Here is a 10,181-nt window from a genome sequence, read left to right as displayed (position 1 = left end):
GACCAAACTCTGCTCACGTCACCATGGGCCCTACTGAGCTGTGGCCACACGCAAGTCAAACAGGCGGCTGACCTCATCATCATCATCGTCGCCATCATCATCGTCGTCGTCATCATCATCGTCGGCATCGCCGCCGCGGGCATTTGTAAGCGGCAGCCGGACGCCTCTCGCAGATGCGTGGCGAGGTCCGTTTGCTGAATGTTGGAGGGATTCAAAAGCCGGAGGAAGAGGACCCGGACTCAAATCCCACGGTGGGGGTGAGAGAGAGAGGAGAGAGAGAGAGAGACGCAGACTCCAAATCTACCGCAGCAGCAGCAGCAGCAGGCGTGGTCAGGGTCCGGGATCGAACCCACGACCTCCTGTGTACCGGGCGAGGTAGTCAACATCTCCTAGTTACCGTGGGGTTAGCGTCCGAGATAGAACCCACGACCTCCTGTGTACCAGGCGAGGTAGTCAACATCTCCTAGCCACCCTGGGGTTAGGGTCCGGGATAGAACCCACGACCTCCTGTGTACCAGGCGAGGTAGTCAATATCTCCTAGCCACCCTGGGGTTAGGGTCCGGGATAGAACCCACGACCTCCTGTGTACCGGGCAAGGTAGTCAACATCTCCTAGTCACCCTGGGGTTAGGGTCCGGGGTAGAACCCACGACCTCCTGTGTACCGGGCGAGGTAGTCAACATCTCCTAGCCACCGTGGGGTTAGAGTCAGAGATAGAACCCACGACCTCCTGTGTACCGGGCGAGGTAGTCAACATCTATCCACCCTGGGGTTAGGGTCCGGGATAGAACCCACGACCTCCTGTGGACCAGGCGAGGTAGTCAACATCTCATCAGGGTCTGGGATAGACCCCACGACCTCCTGTGTACCGGGCGAGGTAGTCAACATCTCCTATCCACCCTGGGGTTAGGGTCCGGGATAGAACCCACGACCTCCTGTGTACCGGGCGAGGTAGTCAACATCTATCCAACCTGGGGTTAGGGTCCCTGATAGAACCCACGACCTCCTGTGTACCGGGCGAGGTAGTCAACATCTAGCCACCCTGGGGTTAGGGTCTGGGATAGAACCCACGACCTCCTGTGTACCAGGCGAGGTAGTCAACATCTATCCACCCTGGGGTTAGGGTCGGGATCAAACCCACGACCTCCTGTACAAAGACAAAGCTCCCCCGTGTAGCCTCCAGCACCCCATAAGGCCAAGTGCCTTGGTCGTGAGTAGCAGCGCCAATGATGTACACACACAGACAGACAAACATTCCTCCCCCAGGTAGCCTCTTGCAGAATGTAGGGGCAAGTGCTGTGAGTAGCGACTAGCGGCGCTGCCAATGAGGGCCACCGGCACTGTGGCACACGCAGAGCGGGGTGGCCATCGGCACCACGCCCGGCCGCCTTTGTCTCTCCCCCATTGGCTGCGTTTCACCACAAACCACCGCGCCAGGTCACTCGTTTGATGCCGAGCCGAACGATGGGCGCCCCGGGTCCGGAGTCGAACCCAGGCGGGCCCAGCGTCTCCCAGCTGCGCTAGCGGTCGATCCCCCGGGCGGTGCGTGGATGTCATTGGGCGCCGCAGTGGCGAGGAGATGTTGACCGCCTCGCACGGTATGCAGGAGGTCGTGGGTTCGATCACAGACCCTGTGAGATGTTGACTACCTCGCCTGGTACACAGGAGGTCGTGGGTTCTATCACAGACCCTGTGAGATGTTGACTACCTCGCCCGGTACACAGGAGGTCGTGGGTTCCATCACAGACCCTGACGATGCCTGCTGCTGTATATGTGGAGTGTCTGCGTCTCTCTCTCTCCCCCCTGGTCTCGAGATGTTGATTGCCTCGCCTGGTATGCAGGAGGTCGTGGGTTTGATCACAGACCCTGACGATGGCTGCTGTTATATTCGGAGTGTCTGCGTCTCCCCCCTGGTCTTGAGATGTTGACTACCTCGCCTGGTGTGCAGGAGGTCGTGGGTTCGATCAGACCCTGACCATGCCTGCTGTTGTATATTCGGAGTCTGCGTCTCTCTCTCCCCTGGTCTTGAGATGTTGACCGCCTCGCCCGGTGTGCAGGAGGTCGTGGGTTCGATCACAGACCCTGTGAGATGTTGACTGCCTCGCCTGGTACACAGGAGGTCGTGGGTTCGATCACAGACCCTGACCATGCCTGCTGTTGTATATTCGGAGTGTCTGCGTCTCTCTCTCTCCTCTGGTCTTGAGATGTTGACTACCTCGCCTGGTATACAGGAGGTCGTGGGTTCTATCACAGACCCTGACGATGCCTGCTGTTGTGTATGTGGAGTCTGCGTCTCTCTCTCCTCTGGTCTTGAGATGTTGACTACCTCGCTTGGTATGCAGGAGGTCGTGGGTTCGATCACAGACCCTGACCATGCCTGCTGTTGTATATGTGGAGTCTGCGTCTCTCTCTCTCCTGGTCTTGAGATGTTGACTATCTCGCCTGGTGTGCAGGAGGTCGTGGGTTCTATCACAGACCCTGTGAGATGTTGACTACCTCGCCTGGTACACAGGAGGTCGTGGGTTCTATCACAGACCCTGTGAGATGTTGACTACCTCGCCCGGTACACAGGAGGTCGTGGGTTCTATCACAGACCCTGACGATGCCTGCTGCTGTATATGTGGAGTCTGCGTCTCTCTCCTGGTCTTGAGATGTTGACTACCTCGCCTGGTATACAGGAGGTCGTGGGTTCGATCACGGATCCTGACCATGCCTGCTGTTATATTCGGAGTGTCTGCGTCTCTCTCTCCCCTGGTCTTGAGATGTTGACTACCTCGCTTGGTACACAGGATGTCGTGGGTTCTATGACAGACCCTGACAATGCCTGCTGCTGTTATATTCGGAGTGTCTGCGTCTCTCTCTCCCCTGGTCTTGAGATGTTGACTACTTCGCCTGGTGTGCAGGAGGTCGTGGGTTCTATCACAGACCCTGACGATGGCAGCTGTTATATTCGGAGTGTCTGCGTCTCTCTCCCCTGGTCTTGAGATGTTGACCACCTCGCCTGGTGTGCAGGAGGTCGTGGGTTCTATCACAGACCCTGACGATGCCTGCTGCTGTATATGTGGAGTCTGCGTCTCTCTCCTGGCCTTGAGATGTTGATTGCCTCGCCTGGTATGCAGGAGGTCGTGGGTTCGATCACAGACCCTGTGAGATGTTGACTACCTCGCCTGGTATGCAGGAGGTCGTGGGTTCGATCACAGACCCTGTGAGATGTTGACTACCTCGCCTGGTACACAGGAGGTCGTGGGTTCTATCACAGACCCTGACAATGCCTGCTGTTATATTCGGAGTGTCTGCGTCTCTCTCTCTCTCCACGTGGTGGTGATCCCTCCTCCGGTTTTACCCCTCCACATCTGCAATTGATGTCACCGCGCGTTTTAAAGTATTTGCCTGTTGCAATAAATGTCCACGTGATGATAATGATGATGATATCAGCCACTGTCGAGATGTCGTTTGTGATAGGTCGCTTATGACATAAAAATCTACAGCTCAATGGGCGTTACCTGGTACAACACCTCGGCCGTGGCAGATGACCGTTTTAATTCGGTGGGCTCACGTGACATTGACTTCTCCAAGACGGAGGTTCTCTGCGAGCCATCCGGCTACCGTGAGAGATTCGTTCGCGAGGCTATCCACGCGTAAACAAACACGGAGACAATTTCAACCGAGAAGATGGATTCTGGCTGAGCAATCATTGGAAGGATTTGATTTAAAAAAAAACATCTCGGGTTGTTAATTGATTGTTCACGCTTACGGTGGCTTTCAGACCGCATCCATTATTTCTCGTCTCCCCCCCCTCCTCTTTTGCGAACATAGATGGACTCGTCCATCTGAATAAAACCGTCAAATCGCTCTCCGTGGTGCTAACTTTTAAAAAAAAAACGCCACTTTTTTCAAATGTTCTTGCTGTGGTTTTCACCACCTGATGATGATTGCTTGTGTTGTGTTGCAGTCGTAACGTCGTGAGAATTTTTAAGTTTTATATATTTTTATTATTTTATTGTTCCCCTTCTACGTGGTGGTGACTTTACCGGAAGAACACCAAGAATAATAATTTTATTGTTTTACAATAATTTTATTGTTTTATATTTTTATTATTTTATTGTTCCCCTTCTACGTGGTGGTGACTTTACCGGAAGAACCAAGAATAATAATTGTATTGTTTTACAATAATTTTATTATTTTATATTTTTATTATTTTATTGTTTCCCTTCTACGTGGTGGTGACTTTACCGGAAGAACCAAGAATAACAATTGTATTGTTTTACAATAATTTTATTGTTTTATATTCTTTTTTTATTTTATTGTTTCCCTTCTACGTGGTGACTTTACCGGAAGAACCAAGAATAACAATTGTATTGTTTTACATATTTTTATTATTTTATTGTTTCCCTTCTACGTGGTGGTGACTTTACCGAAAGAACCAAGAATAATAATTGTATTGTTTTTTTTTTATTGTTCCCCTTCTACGTGGTGGTGACTTTACCGAAAGAACCAAGACTAATAATTGTATTGTTTTATATTTTTTTATTATTTTATTGTTCCCCTTCTACGTGGTGGTGGTGGTGACTTTTACCGAAAGAACCAAGAATAACAATTGAATTGTTTTACATTAATTTTATTGTTTTATATATTTTTTATTATTTTATTGTTCCCCTTCTACGTGGTGGTGGTGACTTTTACCGAAAGAACCAAGAATATAGAGCTGAAGGCCTGATACTTTGAACAGCCGTGTATATGTCATTGAGTCTGGATAGAGCCCGGATCAGGCTTTTGACGTTTTGAAGGCGCGGTTTTTTTTTGCTGATCGGTCAAGCACCACATTAGGCTGCCGCCAAGTGCCGAATGGTTTCCCTCCACACGGACGTAACGCATCATTAATGCCCGTCACGGATTCATGAGACGTCTTTTAACAGTGCGAGCTCCCTCCTTATATATATATTTTTTAATACCCACGCGTTTTTGGAGGATGCAGGGGCAACCTTCCCACATACACACACGTAGTTACTCCCAAGGGAGTTCACACACAGAACAGTCGTTCCATAAGCTTTTGATCGCATTCTTACAACCCATTCGGCTCCGATTCTTGAAACACGTGTGTAATGTTGATCAATACGTAGGGTCCGATGTAACACACCGAGGAAGGGTGCGTGATTGCATTCCCAGGTTAAGAACCGCTGATTTATAAAACCTAATGCACGGTGCAACTAAAAAAAAAATATTTTGATATACAGTTATAGTACACATATATATATAGCCCACACCCAGTTGAAAGAGGTCGTTGGATTCGTGATACAGGTAGGATCGCTGTACTACGATCAAAGTCGGCGCATGAAAAACGTGGACGTGCCTTTTGCCCCATGTACGGTGCTACGGGGGGGGGGCGTGTCTCTGCGTTACGGATTCTGCCCGGTCGAATCGCCGTCTGTTCGAAGCCGCCGTATTGAAAAGTGGCCGTGACCCCTACTTGGAGGGTTACAAAAGCAGCAGCAGAGCAGCAGCAGCAGCTGGAGTTGCAAGAAGCAGTAAGCCGGGCACTCCTACGAAAGTTAGCGATGAACATAAACACGGCTCTAAATGCAACACGAAAATTTCCACCCAAGATTTCTTACCCCCCCCCCCCATCCTTGACACCAATCAGATCAGTTGTATAACTTAACATTTATTTTAAAAAAAATTTGGGGGGGGAGGGTAGGAATTGTAGTTGATATGACCTTTCGGTAACCGTGGGCATGTCAGCTTTCTTGCTACGCAGCCGGAGAAACTTAGATGCAAGCCAATCGGATGCAACGTTAAGACGCGGAGAGGGAGACGGGAGAAGGATCGGCGTCAGACTCGTCGGAGAGAAATTTACATTTGCAAGTCGCCAGCGTGAAAACGTGTTTTGTATGCCAAAAGGGGAAATTATGTGAAGAATAACGAATAGGTTTGACCTTTTCTGGCAATAGCCAAACAGGTGTTAAGGTATAGTAACGGGTTTTTACCCTTTTAACCGGCACAAGAACTGACGCCTTCATTCAAGGCGTCGTGTTTGCAATAACCACAAAGCAAAAGCAGTCAAAATGCAAAGAAAAAGAAACATTTGGCATTTTGTGTCTTTTTGTGTTTGCATTTTGACTGCTTGTGTTGTGGTTATTGCAAACGCGATGCCTTGAATAAAATGTGTCAGTTCTTGTGCCAGTTAAAAGGGTAAAAACTATTCCTATATCTCGCTACTGGCAAAGGAGGTGTCATAATGTCAATGCTTAACCCCGAGCTCTCAATACTCTGATAGTGGAGCTGTTGTTTGAGTTGTACGCCTTATGGCGTCATCTGGTACAACATCAGTGGAGTCTAAGGGCTCAAAGCCGTCTCGGGTGTGGACCAATCAAATTCAAGGACAGTGCCATCATCAATTTCAGAGTTCTCTTTTTTTGTTTGTATTTTGACCGCTTATGTTGTGGTTATTGCAAACATGATGCCTTGAATAAAGTTTGTCAGCTTTTGTGCCAGTTAAAAGGGTAAAAACCTATTACTATATCTCGTTACTGGCAAAGGAGGTCTCATAATGTAAATGCTTAACCCCGAGCTCTCAATACTCTGATAGTGCCCTGCTGTTGTTTGAGTTGTACGCCTTTTGGCGTCTTCTGGTCCAACACCAGTGGAGAGACTAAGGGCTCTAAGAAAAGCCGTCTCGGGTGTGGACCAATCAAATTCAAGGACAGTGCCAATATCATTATCAGAGTTGTCTCTTTTTGTTTGCATTTTGACTGCTTGTGTTGTGGTTATTGCAAACGCGATGCCTTGAATAAAATGTGTCAGTTTTTGTGCCAGTTAAAAGGATAAAAACCTATTACTATATCTCGCTACTGGCAAAGGAGGTGTCATAATGTAAATGCTTAACCCCGAGCTCTCAATACTCTGATAGTGGAGCTGTTGTTTGAGTTGTACGCCTTATGGCGTCATCTGGTCCAACATCAGTGGAGTCTAAGGGCTCAAAGCCGTCTCGGGTGTGGACCAATCAAATTCAAGGACAGTGCCATCATCAATTTCAGAGTTCTCTTTTTTTGTTTGCATTTTGACTGCTTGTGTTGTGGTTATTGCAAACACGATGCCTTGAATAAAGGTGTTAGTTCTTGTGCCAGTTAAAAGGGTAAAAACCTATTACTATATCTTGTTACTGGCAAGGAAGGTGTCATAATGTAAATGCTTAACCCCGAGCTCTCAATACTCTGATAGTGCGCTGTTGTTTGAGTTGTACGCCTTTTGGCGTCATCTGGTACAACACCAGTGGAGAGACTAAAGGGCTCTAAGAAAAGCCGTCTCGGGTGTGGACCAATCAATGTCAAGGACAGTGCCAATATTATTATCAGAGTTGTCTCTTTTTGTTTGCATTTTGACTGCTTGTGTTGTGGTTATTGCAAACACGATGCCTTGAATAAAATGTGTCAGTTCTTGTGCCAGTTAAAAGGGTAAAACCTATTCCTATATCTCGCTACTGGCAAAGGAGGTGTCATAATGTCAATGCTTAACCCCGAGCTCTCAATACTCTGATAGTGGAGCTGTTGTTTGAGTTGTACGCCTTATGGCGTCATCTGGTCCAACATCAGTGGAGACTAAAGGGCTCTAAGAAAAGCCGTCTCGGGTGTGGACCAATCAAATTCAAGGACAGTGCCATCATCATTATCAGAGTTGTCTCGTTTTGTTTGCATTTTGACTGCTTGTGTTGTGGTTATTGCAAACACGATGCCTTGAATAAAGTTTGTCAGCTTTTGTGCCGGTTAAAAGGGTAAAACCTATTTCTATATCTTGTTACTGGCAAAGGAGGTCTCAATGTAAAAGATTTTGATTTAAAGCTTTCGTGACTGCAGTAATTCATATTCTTAGCTCTTTCGGTAAAGTCACCACGTTGAAGGGAAACAATAAAATAATAAAATATATATTATTGTTTTATAGTAATATAAATGAACAATATATAAATTTTTGTTTTATATATATTTTATTGTTTCTCTTCAACGTGACTTTACCGAAAGAGCTAAGAATATGAAAAATGTAAAAGGTTTTGATTTAAAGCTTTCGTGACTGCAGTAATTCATATTCTTAGTTTTTTCGGTAAAGTCACGTTGAAGAGAAACAACAAAATAACAAAATATATATAAAACAATAAAAAATTCTCACGACGTTTCGACCATAACTCAAACGGTCATCATCAACTCAAACCGACACACCTGATGATGACCGTTTGAGTTATGGTCGAAACGTCGTGAGAATTTTTTATTGTTTTATATATATTTTGTTATTTTGTTGTTTCTCTTCAACGTGACTTTACCGAAAAAACTAAGAAATGTAAAAGGTGTTAAGATGTTGAAACACCAACTGGATGTTTGTTTTTTTCCAAGGAATAAAGCCTGCATCAGCCACACGTAATTGTGAAGATACAAGCAAACAAACATCATCTGATATAATGTTTGCATGGTCTTTGAAACTGATTGGCCAACACCAGAGACAGCCTTCTTAACTGTACCGTTCGCTGTAGTAATAGGTTTTTACCCTTTTAACTGGCACAACAACTGACACCTTTATTCAAGGCATCGTGTCTGCAATAACCACAACACAAGCAGTCAAAATGCAAACAAAAGAGACAACTCTGATGATAATAATATTGGCACTGTCCTTGAATTTGATTGGTCCACACCCGAGACGGCTTTTCTTAGAGCCCTTAAGTCTCCACTGGTGTTGGACCAGAAGACGCCAAAAGGCGTACAACTCAAAAAAACAGCGCCACTATCAGAGTATTGAGGTGCTCGGGGTGAGCATTTACATTATGAGACCTCCTTTTGCCAGTAACAAGCTATAGTAATTTTGACTGCTTGTGTTGTGGTTATTGCAAACACGATGCCTTGAATAAAGGCGTCAGTTTTTGTGCCAGTTAAAAGGGTAAAAACCTATTCCTATATCTCGTTACTGGCAAAGGAGGTCTCACAATGTACCGTTCGCCTTTTTTTGCATTTTCTGGTTTGACACTGGTGAGACCTTTCAGGAATGGTATAAGGACCGAGAATAGAGCCTAGGGGAACACCATCGTCTTCTTGCCATACGCGGCTTCTTCCATCGTATGAATTAATGGCAGCAGATTAAACGTGTCATTTTTTTTTTTTTACATGTTGCCGTCCACTCTACGGCGTGTTCGGGAAAAGCCGAGCGGATCTTGTCCGTTCCTCCCTTCGAAGGCGGCGGCGGCGTGCGATTCGTGGCCGCGCAAATGGCAGGCTGCCGAATCTTTGGGGCGTTGTTTTGGTGGCCTCGGGTTTGCCAAGTCGGCCACGTCGCCCGGTCGCGATTCGCTCGACAGGCCGGCCATCGGCTGCGTGGAAGGTGGAAAAACCTTCAGGGGATCCCCCTTTGTAAGGGGAGTTCCTTTTTGATGATGGCCGCATTCCAGACTCTCGCCCCCCCCCCCCCCCCCCCCCCCACGTTTGTATTCGTGGCATCGATTGAGGCCGCTGTGTCGCGATTTTAAGGTAAAACTACGGCCGGCTGACGACAACGTTTTGGTACTTATGGACGGCCACCGTTTGGCAGCGCGCGAGACCGATGGGGATGTCGGGCAGCAGCAGCAGCAGTAGCTGCAGTAGCTGCTGCTGCTCGACAGCAGCAGCGCTTCAGGCGCCGAGCAAGAGTGGCGTGTCCCGTGAGAGTTTTATTTATTTTTTAGGTAGGTAGGCAGGCAGGCTCGCGTAGAATGTGTGAACGCGTCCATTCAAACACGCCGCCGCTCGACACAGCCAACCGGTAAGGGTTGTCAACGTCAACAGGGCGTGGCAATTCGTCACTAGCACAGCGTCGGGCGACGAAACGGATATCTTGTTTTTGCCTGATGAAGCTGTTGGTAATTGCTGGCGAAACGTCGTGCCCGGATTGTAAATGTCGCGGCCCGGCTCTCCCAACACACCGGTGTTGCTGTACTAGTGACGAATTGGCATGTACTACACTAATATACACCAGGGGGCGGAGCCGGGGGTGGTGGTGGCGGCAGGGGTGACATTGTGCGTGTGAGTGTACGACACTCGGTCTGGCGAACTGCGTGCCAACTGCACCGTCAGAGCGTGTGTCCGCCAACCGATGGCGTCCGGTTCAACAGCCTGACTCTCTCTAAATCATTCTTGATGTTCACATTTGTCGTTGAATGTCAACCCCCGGGCT

Source organism: Petromyzon marinus, unplaced genomic scaffold (assembly GCF_048934315.1).
Source record: "Petromyzon marinus isolate PM22_M1 ecotype Great Lakes invasive population unplaced genomic scaffold, UKy_Petmar_22M1.pri1.0 PM_Scaffold_38, whole genome shotgun sequence".
In the NCBI taxonomy this organism is placed as follows: domain Eukaryota; kingdom Metazoa; phylum Chordata; class Hyperoartia; order Petromyzontiformes; family Petromyzontidae; genus Petromyzon; species Petromyzon marinus.
Note: the sequence above shows the minus strand (reverse complement) of the source record.